The sequence below is a fragment of the Mobula birostris genome, chromosome 5 (genome assembly GCF_030028105.1).
Source record: "Mobula birostris isolate sMobBir1 chromosome 5, sMobBir1.hap1, whole genome shotgun sequence".
NCBI lineage: Eukaryota > Metazoa > Chordata > Chondrichthyes > Myliobatiformes > Myliobatidae > Mobula > Mobula birostris.
In genome coordinates, this window is record NC_092374.1 from 99,253,443 (window position 1) to 99,272,951 (window position 19,509).

General features: G+C 58.2%; 1 protein-coding gene across 1 annotated transcript in view; it reads left to right on the top strand.

The window, feature by feature from the left end:
- The window catches only part of efnb3b (ephrin-B3b), a 123,894-nt gene that overhangs the window by 74,041 nt on the left and 30,344 nt on the right, over window positions 1-19,509 (top strand). The gene's annotated exons all lie outside the window — the stretch shown is intronic.

The following is a 19,509-nucleotide window of genomic DNA, read 5'->3' on the forward strand; positions in this document are numbered from 1 at the left end:
TCCCCAAGCTCTCAACCACCCATTCCCCAATCTGTAACCCTCCCACTCCCCAATCTCTCACCCTCTCACTCCCCAAACTCACACTCTCTCACCCTCCCACTCCCCAATCTCTCACTCTCCCACTCCCCCATCTCTCACCCTCCCACTCCCCAGTCTCTCACCCTCTCACTCCCCAATCTCACACCCTCTCACTCCTCAACCTGTCACCCTCTCACTCCCCAACCTCTCACCCTCTCACTCGCACATCTCTCACCCTACCACTCCCCAATCTCACACCCTCTCACACCCCAATCTCTCAACAACTCACTCTCCAATCTCTCACCCTCCCACTCCCCAATCTCTCAACCACCCACTCCCTAGTCTGTCACCCTCGCACTCCCCAATGTCGTACCCTCTCAATCCCCAATCACTCACCCTCCCACTCCCCAATCTCTCAGCCTCCCACTCCACAATCTCTCACCCTCCCACTCACCACTCTCACACTCTCTCACTCCTCAATCTCTCACCCTCTCACTCCCCAATCTCTCACCCTCCCACTCCCCTATCTCTCACCCTCCCACTCCCCAATCTCTCACACACTCACTCCCCAGTCTGTCACCCTCCCACTCCCCAATCTCTCATCCTCTCACTCCCCAATCTCTCACACTCTCACTCCTGAGTTGGTCACCCTCCCACTCCCCAATCACTCACCCTCTCACTCCCCAATCTCTTACCCTCTCACTCACAAATCTCTCACCCTCTCACTCCCCAATCTCTCACCCTCCCTCTCGCCGACTGAACCTCCCACTCGCCAACCACTCACCCTCCCACTCCCCACTCACCCTCCCACTCCCCAATATCTCACCCTCCCACTCCCCAATCTCTCACCAACTCACTACCCAACCTCTCACCCTCTCACTCCCCAACTTCTCACCCTCCCACTCCCAACCTCTCACACTCTCACTCCCCAGTCTATCACCCTCCCACTCTCCAATCTCTCACCCTCTCACTCCTCAACCTCTCACCCTCTCACTCCCCAGACTGTCACCCTCCCACTCCCCAGACTGTCACCCTCCCACTCCCCAATCTCTCACCCTCTCACTCCCCAATCTCTCACACTCTCACTCCCCAGTCTGTCACCCTCCGACTCCCCAATCTCTCACCCTCTCACTCCCCAGTCGGACACCCTCCCACTCCCCAATCTTTCACCCTCCCACTCCCCAGTCTGTCACCCTCCCACTCCTCAGTAGGTCACCCTCCCACTCCTCAGTAGGTCACCCTCCACTCCTCAACCTCTCACCCGCTCATACCCCAACCTCTCACCCTTCCACTCCCCAATCTCTCACCCTTCACTCTCCAACCTTTCACACTCCCACTCCCCAATCTCTCACCCTCTCATTCCCCAACCTCTCACCCTCCCACTCCTCGACCTCTCACCCTCTCACTCCCCAACCACTCACCCTCCCACTCCTCAACCACTCACCCTCCCACTCCCCAACCTCTCACCCTCTCACTCCTCAACCACTTACCCTCCCATTCCCCAATCTCTCACCCTCCCACTCCCCAATCTCTCAGCCTCCCACTCCCCATTGTCGTACCCTCTCACTCCCCTATCTCACCCTCACACTCCCCAATCTCTCACACTCTCACTCTCCAATCTCTCACCCTCCCACTCCCAATCTCTCACCCTCTCACTCCCCAACCTCTCAGCCTCCCACTCCTCAACCACTCACCCTCCCACTCCCCAATCACTCACCCTCCCTCTCCCCAAACTCTCACCCTCCCACTCCCCAATCCCTCACCCTCTCACTCCCAAAACTCTCACCCTCCCACTCCCCAACCTGTCACCCTCTCACTTTCCAACCTCTCACCCTCCCACTCCCAATCTCTCACCCTCTCACTCCCCAGTCTGTCACCCTCACACTCCCCAGTCTGTCACCCTTCCACTCCTCAATCTCTCACCCTCTCACTCCCCAGTCTGTTACCCTCCCACTCCCCAATCTCTCACCCTCCCACTCCCCAAACTCTCACCTTCTCACTCCCCCATCTCTCACCCACACACTCCCCAATCACTCACCCTCCCAGTCCCCAACCTCTCACCTTCTCACTCCCCCATCTCTCACCCTCTCACTCCCCAATCTCTCCCCTTTACTCCCTAATCTCTCACACTCCCACTCCCAATCTCACTCTCCCACTCCCCAACCTCTCACCCTCCCAGTCCCCAATATCTGACTCTCCCGCTCCTCAACCTCTCACTCTCCCACTCCCTAATCTCTGACCCTCTCACTACCCAATCTCACATCGTCTCACTCCCCAATCTCTCACCCTCTCACTCCCCAATCTCGCACTCTCTCAGTCCCCAGTCTGTCACCTTCCCACTCCCCAATCTCTCAGCCTCCCACTCCCCATTGTCGTACCCTGTCACTACCCTATCTCACCCTCACACTCCCCAATCTCTCACCCTCTCACTCTCCAAACTCTCACCCTCCCACTCCCAATCTCTCACCCTCCCACTCCCCAACCTGTCACCCTCTCACTCCCCAACCTCTTACCCTCTCACTCACAAATCTCTCACTCTCTCACTCCCCAATCTCTCACCCTCCCACTCGCCAACCACTCACCCTCCCACTCGCCAACCACTCACCCTCCCACTCCCCAATCAGTCACCCTCCCACTCCCCAAACTCTCACCCACTCACTCCCCAACCTCTCACCCTCCCACTCCTCAACTTCTCACCCTCACACTCCCCAACCTCTCACCCTCCCACTCCCAACCTCCCACACTCTCACTCCCCAGTCTGTCACCCTCCCACTCCCCAATCTCTCACCCTCTCACTCCCCAATCTCTCACACTTTCACTCCTCAGTCTGTCACCCTCCCACTCCCCAATCTCTCACCCTCTCACTCTCCAGTTGGTCAGCCTCCCACTCCCCAATCTTTCACCCTCTCACTCCCCAGTCTGTCACCCTCCCACTCCTCAGTCTGTCACCCTCCCACTCCCCAACCACCTCTCACCCTCCCACTCCCCAGTCACTCACCCTCCCACTCCCCTATCTCTCACCCTCCCACTCCCCAAACTCTCACCCTCCCACTCTCCAACCTCTCACCCTCCCACTCCCCAATCTCTCACCCTCTCACTCCCCATCTCTCACCCTCTCACTCCCCAATCTCTCACCCTCTCACTCCCCCATCTCTCACCCTCCCACTCCCTAATATCTCACCCTCCCCGTCCCCAACCTCTCACCCTACCACTCCCCAAACTCTCACCTTCTCACTCCCCCAGCTCTCACCCTCTCACTCCCCAATCTCTCACCCTCCCACTCTCCAATCTCACCCTCTCACTCCCCTATCTCTCACCCTCTCAGTCCCCAATCTCTCACCCTCCCACTCCCCAATCTCACACCCACACACTCCCCAAACTGTCAGCCTCGCACTCCCCAATCTGTCAGCCTCGCACTACCCAATGTCGTACCCACTCACTCCCCAATCTCTCACCCACCCTCTCCCCAATCCCTCACCCTCTCACTCCCCAGTCTCTCACCCTCTCACTCCCAAATCTCGCACCCTTCCTCTCCCCAATCTCTCAACCTCCCACTCCCCAATCTCTGAACCACCCACTCCCCAATATCTGAATCTCTCACTCCCCAGTCTCTCACCTTCCCTGTCCCCAATCTCTCACCCTCCCACTCCCCAACATCTCACCCTCTCACTCCCCAAACTCACAGCCTCCCACTCCCCAACCTCTCACCCTTCTACTCCCCAAACGCTCGCCTTCTCACTCACCCATCTCTCACCCACACACTCCTCAATTTTTCAACCTCCTACTCACCAATCTCTCAACCTCCCACTCCCCAATTTCACACCCTCACTCCCCAATCTCTCACCCTCACTCCCCAATCTCTCACCCTCACTCCCCAATCTCTCACCCTCTCACTCACCAATCTCTCAACCTCACTCCCCAATCTCTCAACCTCCCACTCCCCAATCTCTCACCCTCACTCCCCAATCTCTCACCCTCACTCCCCAATCTCTCATCCTCCCACTCCCCAACCTCTCACCCTCCCACTCCCAATCTCTCACACTCTCACTCCCCAGTCTGTCACCCTCACACTCCCCAGTCTGTCACCCTTTCACTCCTCAATCTCTCATCCTCTCACTCCCCACTCTGTTACCCTTCCACTCCCCAATCTCTCAACCTCCCACTCCCCAATTTCACACCCTCTCACTCCCCAGTCTCACACCCTCTCACTCCCCAGTCTCACACCCTCTCACTCCCGAATCTCTCGCCCTCTCACTCCCCAATCTCTCGCCCTCTCACTCCCCAATCTCTCGCCCTCTCACTCCCCAATCTCTCACCCTCGCCCTCCCCAATCTCTCACCCTCTCACTCCCCAATCTCTCACCCAAGCCCTCCCCAATCTCTCACCCTCTCACGCCCCAATCTCTCACCCTCCCACTCCTCAAACTCTCAGCCTCTCACTCCCCAATCTCTCACCCTCTCACTCCCCAATCTCTCACCCTCCCACTCCCCAATCTCTCACACTCTCACACCTCAACCTGTCACCCTCCCACTCCGCAATCTCTCACCCACCCACTCTCCAAACTCTCACCATCTCACTCCCCCATCTCTCACTCTCCCACTCCCCAATACTCACCCTCCCACTCCCCAATACTCACCCTCCCAGTCCCCAATCTCTCACCCTCTCACTCCCCAATCTCTCACCCTCTCACTCCCCAATCTCTCAGCCTCTCACTCCCCAATCTCACTCTTTCAGTCCCCCGTCTGTCATCCTCCCACTCCCCAATCTCTCACCCTCTCACTCCCCAATCTCTCACCCTCTCACTCCCCAACCTCTCACCCTCCCACTCCCCAGTCTGTCACCCTCTCACTCCCCAATCTCTCATCCTCTCACTCCCCAATCTGTCACACTCTCACTCCCCAGTCTGTCACCCTACCACTCCCCAGTCTGTCACCCTACCACTCCCCAGTCTGTCACCCTCCCACTCCCTAATCTCTCACCCTCTCACTCCCCAATCTCTCACCCTCCCACTCCCCAACCTCACACCCTCTCACTCCCCAATCTCACTCTCTCACTCCCCCGTCTGTCACCCTCCCACTCCCCAATCTCTCACCCTCTCACTCCCCAATCTCTCACCCTCCCAGTCCCCAATCTCTCACCCTCGCCCTCCCCAATCTCTCACCCTCTCACTCCCCAATCTCTCACTCTCCCACTCCAAACCTCTCACACTCTCACTCCCGAATTGGTCACCCTCCCACTCCCCAATCACTCACCCTCTCACTCCCCAATCTCTTACCCTCTCACTCACAAATCTCTCACCCTCTCACTCCCCAATCTCTCACCCTCCCACTCGCTAACCACTCACCCTCCCACTCCCCACTCACCCACCCACTCCCCAATATCTCACCCTCCCACTCCCCAATCTCTCACCCACTCACTACCCAACCTCTCACCCTCCCACTCCCCAATCTCTCATCCTCCCACTCCCCAACCTCTCACCCTCCCACTCCCAATCTCTCACCCTCTCACTCCCCAGTCTGTCACCCTCACACTCCCCAGTCTGTCACCCTTTCACTCCTCAATCTCTCATCCTCTCACTCCCCACTCTGTTACCCTTCCACTCCCCAATCTCTCACCCTCCCACTCTCCAACTCTCACCATCTCACTCCCCCATCTCTCACCCACACACTCCCCAATCTCTCACACTCCCAGTCCCCAACCTCTCACCTTCTCACTCACAAATCTCTCAACCTCTCACTCCCCAATCTCTCACCCTCACTCCTCAATCTCTCACCCTCACTCCCCAATCTCTCACACTCCCACTCCCCAATCTCTCATCCTCCCACTCCCCAACCTCTCACCCTCCCAGTCCCCAATCTCTGACCCTCCCACTCCTCAACCTCTCACTCTCCCCCTCCTCAACCTCTCACTCTCCCACTCCCTAATCTCTGACCCTCTCACTCCCCAATCTCACACCCTCTCACCCCCCAATCTCTCACCCTCCCACTCCCCAACCACTCACCATTCAACTCCCCAATCTCACACCCACTAACTCCCCAACCTCTCACCCTCCCACTCCTCAACCTCTACCCTCTCACTCCCCAACCTCTCACCCTCCCACTCCCAAACTCTCACACTCTCACTCCCCAGTCTGTCACCCTCCCACTCCCCAATCTCTCACCCTCCCACTCGCCAACCACTCACCCTCCCACTCCCCAATCACTCACCCTCCCTCTCCCCAATCTCTCACCCTCCCACTCCCCAATCTGTCACCCTCTCACTCCCAAAACTCTCACCCTCCCACTCCCCAATCTCTCACCCTCTCACTCCCCAAACTCTTACCCTCTCACTCCCAAACCTCTTACCCTCTCACTCACAAATCTCTCACCCTCTCACTCCCCAATCTCTCACCCTCCCACTCACCAACCACTCACCCTCCCACTCGCCAACCACTCACCCTCCCACTCCCCAATCACTCACCCTCCCACTCCCCAATTTCTCACCCTCCCACTCCTCAACCTCTCACCCTCCCACTCCCCAACCTCACACCCTCCCACTCCCAACCTCTCACACTCTCACTCCCCAGTCTGTCACCCTCCCACTCCCCAATCTCTCACCCTCTCACTCCCCAATCTCTCACACTCTCACTCCCCAGTCTGTCACCCTCCCACTCCCCAATCTCTCACCCACTCACTCTCCAGTCGGTCACCCTCCCACTCCCCAATCTTTCACCCTCTCACTCCCCAGTCTGTCACCCTCCCACTCCTCAGTCTGTCACCCTCCCACTCCTGAACCTCTCACCCTCTCACTCCCCAACCTCTCACCCACCCACTCCCCAATCTCTCACACTTCACTCCCCAACCTCTCACCCTCTCACTCCCCAATCTCTCACCCTCCCACTCCCCAATCTCTCACCCTCTCACTCCCCAATCTCTCACCCTCCCACTCCCCAATCTCTCAGCCTCCCACTCCCCATTGTCGTACCCTCTCACTACCCTATCTCACCCTCACACTCCCCAATCTCTCACCCTCTCACTCTCCAATCTCTCACCCTCCCACTCCCAATCTCTCACCCTCTCACTCCCCAATCTCTCACCCTCCCACTCCTCAACCACTCACCCTCCCACTCTCCAATCTCACACCCTCTCACTCCCCAAACTCTCACCCTCCCACTCATCAACCTGTCGCCCTCCCACTGGCCAACCACTCACCCACCCACTCCCCAATCACTCACCCTCCCACTCCTCAACCACTCACACTCCCACTCCGCAATCTCTCACCCTCTCACTCCCCAAACTCTGACCCTCCCACTCCCAATGTCTCAGCCTCCCACTCCCCATTGTCGTACCCTCTCACTACCCTATCTCACCCTCACGCTCCCCAATCTCTCACCCTCTCACTCTCCAAACTCTCACCCTCCCACTCCCAATCTCTCACCCTCTCACTCCCCAACCTCTCACCCTCCCACTCCCAACCTCTCACAATCTCACTCCCCAGTCTGTCACCCTCCCACTCCCCAATCTCTCACCCTCTCACTCCCCAACCTCTCACCCTCCCACTCCCAACCTCTCACAATCTCACTCCCCAGTCTGTCACCCTCCCACTCCCCAATCTCTCACCCTCTCACTCCCCAATCTCTCAAACTCTCACTCCCCAGTCTGTCACCCTCCCACTCCCCAATCACTCACCCTCCCACTCGCCAACCCTCCCACTCCCCAATCACTCACCCTCCCTCTCCGCAACCTCTCACCCTCCCACTCCCCAATCCCTCACCCTCTCACTCCCAAAACTCTCACCCTCCCACTCCCTAACCTGTCACCCTTTCACTTCCCAACCTCTCACCCTCCCACTCCCAATCTCTCACCCTCTCACTCCCCAGTCTGTCACCCTCACACTCCCCAGTCTGTCACCCTTCCACTCCTCAACCTCTCTCCCTCTCACTCCCCAGTCTGTTACCCTCCCACTCCCCAATCTCTCACCCTCCCACTCCCCAAACTCTCACCTTCTCACTCCCCCATCTCTCACCCACACACTCCCCAATCACTCACCCTCCCAGTCCCCAACCTCTCACCTTCTCACTCCCCCATCTCTCACCCTCTCACTCCCCAATCTCTCCCCTTTACTCCCTAATCTCTCACCCTCCCACTCCCCAATCTCACTCTCTCACTCCCCAACCTCTCACCCTCCCAGTCCCCAATCTCTGACCCTACCGCTCCTCAACCTCTCACTCTCCCGCTCCTCAATCTCTCACTCTCCCACTCCCTAATCTCTGACCCTCTCACTACCCAATCTCACACCGTCTCACTCCCCAATCTCTCACCCTCTCACTCCCCAATCTCGCACCCTCTCACTCCCCAATCTCGCACTCTCTCAGTCCCCAATCTCTCACCCTCCCACTCCCCAACCACTCACCCTCCAACTCCCCAACCACTCACCCTCCCACTCCCCAACCTCTCACCCCTCTCACTCCCCAATCTCTCACCCTCCCACTCCCAACCTCTCACACTCTCACTCCCCAGTCTGTCACCTTCCCACTCCCCAATCTCTCACCCTCTCACTCCCCAATCTCTCACACTCCCACTCCCCAATCTCTCAGCCTCCCACTCCCCATTGTCGTACCCTCTCACTACCCTATCTCACCCTCACACTCCCCAATCTCTCACCCTCTCACTCTCCAATCTCTCACCCTCCCACTCCCCAACCTCTCACCCTCCCACTCCCCAACCTCTCACCCTCCCACTCCTCAACCACTCACCCTCCCACTCCCCAATCTCTCACCCTCTCACTCCCCAAACTCTCACCCTCCTACTCCCCAATCTCTCAGCCTCCCACTCCCCATTGTCGTACCCTCTCACTACCCTATCTCACCCTCACACTCCCCAATCTCTCACACTCTCACTCTCCAATCTCTCACCCTCCCACTCCCAACCTCTCACACTCTCACTCCCCAGTCTGTCACCCTCCCACTCCCCAATCACTCACCCTCCCACTCGCCAACCACTCACCCTCCCACTCCCCAAACTCTCACCCTCCCACTCCCCAATCCCTCACCCTCTCACTCCCAAAACTCTCACCCTCCCACTCCCCAACCTGTCACCCTCTCACTTCCCAACCTCTCACCCTCCCACTCCCAATCTCTCACCCTCTCACTCCCGTCTGTCACCCTCACATTCCCCAGTCTGTCACCCTTCTACTCCTCAATCTCTCACCCTCTCACTCCCCAGTCTGTTACCCTCCCACTCCCCAATCTCTCACCTTCTCACTCCCCCATCTCTCACCCTCTCACTCCCCAATCTCTCCCCTTTACTCCCTAATCTCTCACCCTCCCACTCCCCAATCTCACTCTCCCACTCCCCAACCTCTCACCCTCCCAGTCCCCAATATCTGACCCTCCCGCTCCTCAACCTCTCACTCTCCCGCTCCTCAACCTCTCACTCTCCCACTCCCTAATCTCTGACCCTCTCACTACCCAATCTCACATCGTCTCACTCCCCAATCTCTCACCCTCTCACTCCCCAATCTCGCACTCTCTCAGTCCCCAATCTCTCACCCTCCCACTCCCCAACCACTCACCCTCCAACTCCCCAACGACTCACCCTCCAACTCCCCAACCTCTCACCCTCCCACTCCCCAACCTCTCACCCTCTCACTCCCCAACCTCTCACCCTCCCACTCCCAACCTCTCACCCTCCCACTCCCAATCTCTCACCCTCCCACTCCCCAATCTCTCACCCTCCCACTCCCCAAACTCTCACCCACTCACTCCCCAACCTCTCACCCTCCCACTCCTCAACCTCTCACCCTCTCACTCCCCAACCTCTCACCCTCCCACTCCCCAATCTCTCACACTCTCACTCCCCAGTCTGTCACCCTCCCACTCCCCAATCACTCACCCTCCCACTCGCCAACCACTCACCCTCCCACTCCCCAATCACTCACCCTCCCTCTCCCCAACCTCTCACCCTCCCACTCCCCAATCCCTCACCCTCTCACTCCCAAAACTCTCACCCTCCCACTCCCCAACCTGTCACCCTCTCACTTCCCAACCTCTCACCCTCCCACTCCCAATCTCTCACCCTCTCACCCTCCCACTCCCAATCTCTCACCCTCTCACTCCCCAGTCTGTCACCCTCACACTCCCCAGTCTGTCACCCTTCCACTCCTCAATCTCTCACCCTCTCACTCCCCAGTCTGTTACCCTCTCATTCCCCAATCTCTCACCCTCCCAGTCCCCAACCTCTCACCTTCTCACTCCCCCATCTCTCACCCTCTCACTCCCCAGTCTCTCCCCTTTACTCCCTAATCTCTCACCCTCCCACTCCCCAATCTCACTCTCCCACTCCCCAACCTCTCACCCTCCCATTCCCCAATCTCTGACCCTTCCGCTCCTCAACCTCTCACTCTCCCGCTCCTCAACCTCTCACTCTCCCACTCCCTAATCTCTGACCCTCTCACTACCCAATCTCACACCGTCTCACTCCCCAATCTCTCACCCTCTCACTCCCCAATCTCGCACTCTCTCAGTCCCCAATCTCTCACCCTCCACTCCCCAACCACTACCCCAATCTCTGACCCTCTCACTACCCAATCTCACACCGTCTCACTCCCCAATCTCTCACCCTCTCACTCCCCAATCTCGCACTCTCTCAGTCCCCAATCTCTCACCCTCCCACTCCCCAACCACTCACCCTCCAACTCCCCAACCACTCACCCTCCCACTCCCCAACCTCTCACCCCTCTCACTCCCAACCTCTCACCCTCCCACTCCCAACCTCTCACACTCTCACTCCCCAGTCTGTCACCTTCCCACTCCCCAATCTCTCACCCTCTCACTCCCCAATCTCTCACACTCCCACTCCCCAATCTCTCAGCCTCCCACTCCCCATTGTCGTACCCTCTCACTACCCTATCTCACCTCACACTCCCCAATCTCTCACCCTCTCACTCTCCAATCTCTCATCCTCCCACTCCCCAACCTCTCACCCTCCCACTCCTCAACCACTCACCCTCCCACTCCCCAATCTCTCACCCTCTCACTCCCCAAACTCTCACCCTCCCACTCCCCAATCTCTCAGCCTCCCACTCCCATTGTCGTACCCTCTCACTACCCTATCTCACCCTCACACTCCCCAATCTCTCACACTCTCACTCTCCAATCTCTCACCCTCCCACTCCCAATCTCTCACCCTCTCACTCCCCAACCTCTCACCCTCCCACTCCCAACCTCTCACACTCTCACTCCCCAGTCTGTCACCCTCCCACTCCCCAATCTCTCACCCTCTCACTCCCCAATCTCTCACACTCTCACTCCCCAGTCTGTCACCCTCCCACTCCCCAATCACTCACCCTCCCACTCGCCAACCACTCACCTCCCACTCCCCAATCACTCACCCTCCCTCTCCCCAAACTCTCACCCTCCCACTCCCCAATCCCTCACCCTCTCACTCCCAAAACTCTCACCCTCCCACTCCCCAACCTGTCACCCTCTCACTTTCCAACCTCTCACCCTCCCACTCCCAATCTCTCACCCTCTCACTCCCCAGTCTGTCACCCTCACACTCCCCAGTCTGTCACCCTTCCACTCCTCAATCTCTCACCCTCTCACTCCCCAGTCTGTTACCCTCCCACTCCCCAATCTCTCACCCTCCCACTCCCCAAACTCTCACCTTCTCACTCCCCCATCTCTCACCCACACACTCCCCAATCACTCACCCTCCCAGTCCCCAACCTCTCACCTTCTCACTCCCCCATCTCTCAACCTCTCACTCCCCAATCTCTCCCCTTTACTCCCTAATCTCTCACCCTCCCACTCCCCAATCTCACTCTCCCACTCCCCAACCTCTCACCCTCCCAGTCCCCAATATCTGACCCTCCCGCTCCTCAACCTCTCACTCTCCCGCTCCTCAACCTCTCACTCTCCCACTCCCCTAATCTCTGACCTTCTCACTACCCAATCTCACATCGTCTCACTCCCCAATCTCTCACCCTCTCACTCCCCAATCTCGCACTCTCTCAGTCCCCAGTCTGTCACCTTCCCACTCCGCAATCTCTCAGCCTCCCACTCCCCATTGTCGTACCCTGTCACTACCCTATCTCACCCTCACACTCCCCAATCTCTCACCCTCTCACTCTCCAAACTCTCATCCTCCCACTCCCAATCTCTCACCCTCCCACTCCCCAACCTGTCACCCTCTCACTCCCCAACCTCTTACCCTCTCACTCACAAATCTCTCACCCTCTCACTCCCCAATCTCTCACCCTCCCACTCGCCAACCACTCACCCTCCCACTCGCCAACCACTCACCCTCCCACTCCCCAATCAGTCACCCTCCCACTCCCCAAACTCTCACCCACTCACTCCCCAACCTCTCACCCTCCCACTCCTCAACCTCTCACCCTCTCACTCCCCAACCTCTCACCCTCCCATTCCCAACCTCCCACACTCTCAGTCCCCAGTCTGTCACCCTCCCACTCCCCAATCTCTCACCCTCTCACTCCCAATCTCTCACACTTTCACTCCTCAGTCTGTCACCCTCCCACTCCCCAATCTCTCACCCTCTCACTCTCCAGTTGGTCAGCCTCCCACTCCCCAATCTTTCACCCTCTCACTCCCCAGTCTGTCACCCTCCCACTCCTCAGTCTGTCACCCTCCCACTCCCCAACCACCTCTCACCCTCCCACTCCCCAACTACCTCTCACCCTCCCACTCCCCAGTCACTCACCCTCCCACTCCCCTATCTCTCACCCTCCCACTCTCCAGCCTCTCACCCTCCCACTCCCCAATCTCTCACCCTCTCACTCCCCAATCTCTCACCCTCTCACTCCCCAATCTCTCACCCTCCCACTCTCCAATCTCACCCTCTCACTCCCCTATCTCTCACCCTCTCACTCCCCAATCTCTCACCCTCCCACTCCCCAATCTCACACCCACACACTCCCCAAACTGTCAGCCTCGCACTCCCCAATCTGTCAGCCTCGCACTACCCAATGTCGTACCCACTCACTCCCCAATCTCACACCCACCCTCTCCCCAATCCCTCACCCTCTCACTCCCCAGTCTCTCACCCTCTCACTCCCAAATCTCGCACCCTTCCTCTCCCCAATCTCTCAACCTCCCACTCCCCAATCTCTGAACCACCCACTCCCCAGTCTCTCACCTTCCCTGTCCCCAATCTCTCACCCTCCCACTCCCCAACATCTCACCCTCTCACTCCCCAAACTCTCAGCCGCCCACTCCCCAACCTCTCACCCTTCTACTCCCCAAACGCTCGCCTTCTCACTCACCCATCTCTCACCCACACACTCCTCAATCTCTCAACCACCCACTCCCCAATCTCTCACCTTCTCACTCCCCCATCTCTCACCCTCTCACTCCCCAATCTCTCACCCTCTCACTCCCCAATCTCTCACCCTCGCACTCCCCTATCTCTCACCCTCTCACTCCCCAATCTCTCACCCTCCCACACCTCAACCTCTCGCCCTCCCACTCCCCAAATTCTCACCCTCCCACTCCCCAATCTATCACCCACACTCTCGCCAATCTCTCAAGCACCCACTCCCCAGTCTGTCACCCTCGCACTCCCCAATGTCGTACCCTTTCACTCCCCAATTTTTCAACCTCCTACTCACCAATCTCTCAACCTCCCACTCCCCAATCTCTCACCCTCACTCCCCAATCTCTCACCCTCCCACTCCCCAATCTCTCATCCTCCCACTCCCCAACCTCTCACCCTCCCACTCCCAATCTCTCACCCTCTCACTCCCCAGTCTGTCACCCTCACACTCCCCAGTCTGTCACCCTTTCACTCCTCAATCTCTCACCCTCCCACTCCCCAAACTCTCACCATCTCACTCCCCCATCTCTCACCCACACACTCCCCAATCTCTCACACTCCCAGTCCCCAACCTCTCACCTTCTCACTTCAAATCTCTCAACCTCTCACTCCCCAATCTCTCACCCTCACTCCCCAATCTCTCACGCTCACTCCCCAATCTCTCACCCTCCCACTCCCCAATCTCTCATCCTCCCACTCCCCAACCTCTCACCCTCCCAGTCCCCAATCTCTGACCCTCCCACTCCTCAACCTCTCACTCTCCCCCTCCTCAACCTCTCACTCTCCCACTCCCTAATCTCTGACCCTCTCACTCCCCAATCTCACACCCTCTCACCCCCCAATCTCTCACCCTCTCACTCCCCAACCTCTCACCCTCTCATTCCCCAATCTCTCACCCTCTCACTCCCCAATCTCTCACCCTCTCACTCCCCAATCTCCCACCCTCGCACTCCCCTATCTCTCACCCTCTCACTCCCCAATCTCTCACCCTCCCACACCTCAACCTCTCGCCCTCCCACTCCCCAAATTCTCACCCTCCCACTCCCCAATCTCTCACCCTCCCACTCCCCAATCTCTCACCCTCGCCCTCCCCAATCTCTCACCCTCTTACTCCCCAATCTCTCACCCTCCCACTCCAAACCTCTCACACTCTCACTCCTGAATTGTTCACCCTCCCACTCCCCAATCACTCACCCTCTCACTCCCCAATCTCTTACCCTCTCACTCACAAATCTCTCACCCTCTCACTCCCCAATCTCTCACCCTCCCACTCGCTAACCACTCACCCTCCCACTCCCCACTCACCCACCCACTCCCCAATATCTCACCCTCCCACTCCCCAATCTCTCACCCACTCACTACCCAACCTCTCACCCTCTCACTCCCCAACCTCTCACCCTCCCACTCCCAACCTCTCACCCTCTCACTCCCCAATCTCTCACACTCTCACTCCCCAGTCGGTCACCCTCCCACTCTCCAATCTATCACCCTCCCACTCCCCAGTCTGTCACCCTCCCACTCCTCAGTAGGTCACCCTCCCACTCCTCAACCTCTCACCCTCTCACACCCCAACCTCTCACCCTTCCACTCCCCAATCTCTCACCCTTCACTCTCCAACCTTTCACACTCCCACTCCCCAATCTCTCACCCTCTCATTCCCCAACCTCTCACCCTCCCACTCCTCGACCTCTCACCCTCTCACTCCCCAACCACTCACCCAAGCCCTCCCCAATCTCTCACCCTCTCACTCCCCAATCTCTCACCCAAGCCCTCCCCAATCTCTCACCCTCTCACGCCCCAACCTCTCACCATCCCACTCACAATCTCTCACCCTCTCACTCCCCAGTCTGTCACCCTCACACTCCCCAGTCTGTCACCCTTCCAGTCCTCAATCTCTCACCCTCTCACTCCCCAGTCTGTTACCCTCCCACTCTCCAATCTCTCACCCTCCCACTCCCCAAACTCTCACCTTCTCACTCCCCCATCTCTCATCCACACACTCCCCAATCTCTCACACTCCCAGCCCCCAACCTCTCACCTTCTCACTCACCCATCTCTCAACCTCTCACTCCCCAATCTCTCCCCTTTACTCCCCAATCTCTCCCCTTTACTCCCCAATCTCTCACCCTCACTCCCCAATCTCTCACCCTCCCACTCCCCAAACTCTCATCCTCCCACTCCCGAATCTCACTCTCCCACTCCCCAACCTCTCACACTCCCAGTCTCCAATCTCTGACCCTCCCGCTCCTCAACCTCTCACTCTCCCACTCCTCAACCTCTCACTCTCCTACTCCCCCACTCCCCAATCTCACACCCTCTCACTCCCCAATCTCACACCCTCTCACTCCCCAATCTCACACCCTCTCACTCCCCAGTCTCTCCCCCTCCCACTCCCCAACCACTCACCCTTCAACTCCCCAATCTCACACCCACTCACTCCCCAACCTCTCACCCTCCCACTCCTCAACCTCTCACCCTCCCACTCACAACCTCTCACACTCCCACTCCCCAGTCTGTCACCCTCCCACTCCCCAATCTCTCACCCTCTCACTCCCCAATCTCTCACACTCTCACTCCCCAGTCTGTCACCCTCCCACTCCCCAATCACTCACCCTCCCACTCGCCAACCACTCACCCTCCCACTCCCCAATCACTCACCCTCCCTCTTCCCAACCTCTCACTGTCCCACTCCCCAATCTCTCACCCTCTCACTCCCAGAACTTTCACCCTCCCACTGCCCAACCTGTCACCCTCTGACTTCCCAACCTCTCACCCTCCCACTCCCAATCTCTCACCCTCTCACTCCCCAGTCTGTCACCCTCACACTCCCCAGTCTGTCACCCTTCCACTCCTCAATCTCTCACCCTCTCACTCCCCAGTCTGTTACCCTCCCACTCCCCAATCTCTCACCCTCCCACTCCCCAAACTCTCACCTTCTCACTCCCCATCTCTCACCCACACACTCCCCAATCACTCACCCTCCCAGTCCCCAACCTCTCACCTTCTCACTCCCCCATCTCTCACCCTCTCACTCCCCAATCTCACCCCTTTACTCCCCAATCTCTCACCCTCACTCCCCAATCTCTCACCTTCCCACTCCCTAATCTCTCACCCTCCCACTCCCTAATCTCTCACCCTCCCACTCCCCAATCTCACTCTCCCACTCCCCAACCTCTCACCCTCCCAGTCCCCAATCTCTGACCCTCCCGCTCCTCAACCTCTCACTCTCCCGCTCCTCAACCTCTCACTCTCCCACTCCCTAATCTCTGACCCTCTCACTACCCAATCTCACACCCACTCACTCCCCAATCTCTCACCCTCTCACTCCCCAATCTCCCACTCTCTCAGTCCCCAATCTCTCACCCTCCCACTCCCCAACCACTCACCCTCCCACTCCCCAACTACTCACCCTCCCACTCCCCAACCACTCACCCTCCAACTCCCCAACCTCTCACCCTCCCACTCCCCTATCTCTCAACCTCCCACTCCCCAATCTCACACCCACTCACTCCCCAACCTCTCACCCTCTCACTCCCCAACCTCTCACCCTCTCACTCCCCAACCTCTCACCCTCCCACTCCCAACCTCTCACACTCTCACTCCCCAGTCTGTCACCTTCCCACTCCCCAATCTCTCAGCCTCCCACTCCCCATTGTCGTACCCTCTCACTACCCTATCTCACCTTCCCACTCCCCAATCTCTCACCCTCCCACTCCCCAATCTCTCATCCTGTCACTCCCCAATCTCTCACCCTCCCACTCCCCAACCTCTCACCCTCTCACTCCCCAATCTCACTCTCTCACTCCCCCGTCTGTCACCCTCCCACTCCACAATCTCTCACCCTCCCACTCCCCAATCTCTCACCCTCCCACTCCCCAATGTCATACCCTCTCACTCCCCCATCTCTCACCCTCTCACTCCATATCTCTCAGCCTCTCACTCCCCAATCTCTCACCCTTTCACTCCCCAATCTCTCACACTCTCACTCCCCAGTCTGTCACCCTCCCACTCCCCAATCTCTCACCCTGTCACTCCCTAGTTTGTCACCCTCCCACTCCTCAGCTGTCAACCCCCCCACTCCTCAATCTCTCACCCTCCCACTCCCCAGTCTCTCACCCTCCCACTCCTCAATCTCTCACCCTCTCACTCCCCAATCTCTCACCCTCTCACTCCCCAATCTCTCACCCTCTCATTCCCCAATCTCTCACCCTCTCACTCCCCAATCTCTCACCCTCTCACTCCCCAATCTCTCACCCTGTCACTCCCTAGTTTGTCACCCTCCCACTCCTCAGTCTGTCACCCCCCCACTCCTCAACCTCTCACCCCCCACTCCTCAACCTCTCACCCTCCCACTCCCCAGTCTCTCACCCTCCCACTCCCCAATCTCTCACCCTCTCACTCCCCAATCTCTCACCCTCCCACTCCCCAACCTCTCACCCTCCCACTCCGCAATCTCTCATCCTCTCACTCCCCAGTCTCTCAATCTCCCACTCCCCAAACTCTCACCCTGTCCCTCCCCAACCTCTCACCCTCCCACTCCCCAAACTCTCACCCTCTCACTCCCCAACCTCTCACCCTCTCACTCCCCTATCTCTACCCTCTCACTCCCCAAACTCTCACACTCTCACTCCCCAGTCTGTCACCCTCCCACTCCCCAATCTCTCACCCTGTCAATCCCCAATCTCTCACACTCTCACTCCCCAACTACTCACCCTCCCACTCCCCAATCTCTCACCCTCTCACTCCCTAGTCTGTCACCTTCCCACTCCCCAATCTCTCACCCTCTCACTCCCCAATCTCTCACACTCCCACTCCCCAATCTCTCAGCCTCCCACTCCCCATTGTCGTACCCTCTCACTACCCTATCTCACCCTCCCACTCCCCAATCTCTCACCCTCCCACTCCCCAATCTCTCATCCTCTCACTCCCCAATCTCTCACCCTCCCACTCCCCAACCTCTCACCCTCTCACTCCCCAATCTCACTCTCTCACTCCCCAACCTCTCACCCTCTCACTCCCCAATCTCACTCTCTCACTCCCCCGTCTGTCACCCTCCCACTCCACAATCTCTCACCCTCCCACTCCCCAATCTCTCACCCTCCCACTCCCCAATGTCATACCCTCTCACTCCCCTATCTCTCACCCTCCCACTCCTCGATCTCTCACCTTCTCACTCCCCCATCTCTCACCCTCTCACTCCCCAATCTCTCACCCTCTCACTCCCCAATCTCTCACACTCTCACTCCCCAGTCTGTCACCCTCCCACTCCCCAATCTCTCACCCTGTCACTCCCTAGTTTGTCACCCTCCCACTCCTCAGTCTGTCACCCCCCCACTCCTCAACCTCTCACCCTCCCACTCCCCAGTCTCTCACCCTCTCACTCCCCAATCTCTCACCCTCTCATTCCCCAATCTCTCACCCTCTCACTCCCCAATCTCTCACCCTCTCACTCCCCAATCTCTCACACTCTCACTCCCCAATCTCTCACTCTGTCACTCCCTAGTTTGTCACCCTCCCACTCCTCAGTCTGTCACCCCCCCACTCCTCAACCTCTCACCTCCCACTCCTCAACCTCTCACCCTCCCACTCCGCAATCTCTCATCCTCTCACTCCCCAGTCTATCACCCTCTCACTCCCCAACCTCTCACCCTCCCACTCCGCAATTTCTCACCCTCTCACTCCCCAGTCTGTCACCCTCTCACTCCCCAACCTCTCACCCTCTCACTCCCCAACCTCTCACCCTCCCACTCCCCAAACTCTCACCCTCTCACTCCCCAACCTCTCACCCTCTCACTCCCCTATCTCTACCCTCTCACTCCCCAAACTCTCACTCTCTCACCCTCCCACTCCTCAAACTCTCACCCTCTCACTCCCCAACCTCTCACCCTCTCACTCCCCTATCTCTACCCTCTCACTCCCCAAACTCTCACACTCTCACTCCCCAGTCTGTCACCCTCCCACTCCCCAATCTCTCACCCTGTCACTCCCTAGTTTGTCACCCTCCCACTGCTCAGACTGTCGCCCCTCCCACTCCCCAACCTCTCACCCTCTCACTCCCCAATTTCTCACCCTCTCACTCCCCCATCTCTCACCTTCTCACTCCCCAATCTCACTCTCTCACTCCCCCGTCTGTCACCCTCCCACTCCCCAGTCTGTCACCCTCTCATTCCCCAATCTC